Source organism: Xenopus tropicalis, chromosome 3, assembly GCF_000004195.4.
Source record: "Xenopus tropicalis strain Nigerian chromosome 3, UCB_Xtro_10.0, whole genome shotgun sequence".
Classification (NCBI taxonomy): domain Eukaryota; kingdom Metazoa; phylum Chordata; class Amphibia; order Anura; family Pipidae; genus Xenopus; species Xenopus tropicalis.
In genome coordinates, this window is record NC_030679.2 from 151,741,211 (window position 1) to 151,742,031 (window position 821).

The following is an 821-nucleotide window of genomic DNA, read 5'->3' on the forward strand; positions in this document are numbered from 1 at the left end:
GGTTGGTCACATGGGGTTGTCACAGTGGGGTGACCCCTGTATTAGTTCCAATTGGCCAGTAAATTCGGGCAGTTAATACATCCCAGAATACAACAAAGGACTCTGGGTAATTGATGCTTTATTTCTATTGGCTGTCACTGTGTCAGAGGGAACGCCCACTCCTCTGTGAGCCGTACCCAGGTGCCGTGTCATTGGCTAAGGAGACGTGTCACTCAGATTGCTCCGCCTACTAAATGCCTCTGCCCCTCATGCCCCTATAACGCACTGTTGGACCTAAACCCCCCAGTCTGTGCCTCCCAGCCGGGCTCTTTAACTTCTCATTATTTGGCCCGGAGCGGGGGAGTGTGCCTCTCTCTCTCATTGGCTGAATAGTTGCTTAGCAACCGGACTCCACAAGCACCGAGGAGAGGAAGAGTTTGGCACCAACTTCAGAGCAGACAGAGGGAAAAGTAGAACGTTAGTCTCCCCCGGCCCCCCACTAACAGCCCCCCAGCACCCCCATATCTCCTAATGTCCATCCAACTGCACCCATGCCTGTCCCACTGCCTGCTGGGAATCTCCTTCCCCCCTGCCTGCCCTTACAGTAAGGAACCCCTTCCTATGCTGATGGTGAGATCTCCTTTCCTCCCCACCCCCAATGTATCACTCATTCCCCCTCTCTTGGTAGGGAACCCCATAACCTGACTGCCCTTACAGTAAGGAGCCCCTTCCTATGCTGATGGTCAGATCCCCTTTCCTCCCCACCCCCAATGTATCACTCATTCCCCCTCTCTTGGTAGGGAACCCCATAACCTGACTGCCCTTACAGTAAGGAACCCCTT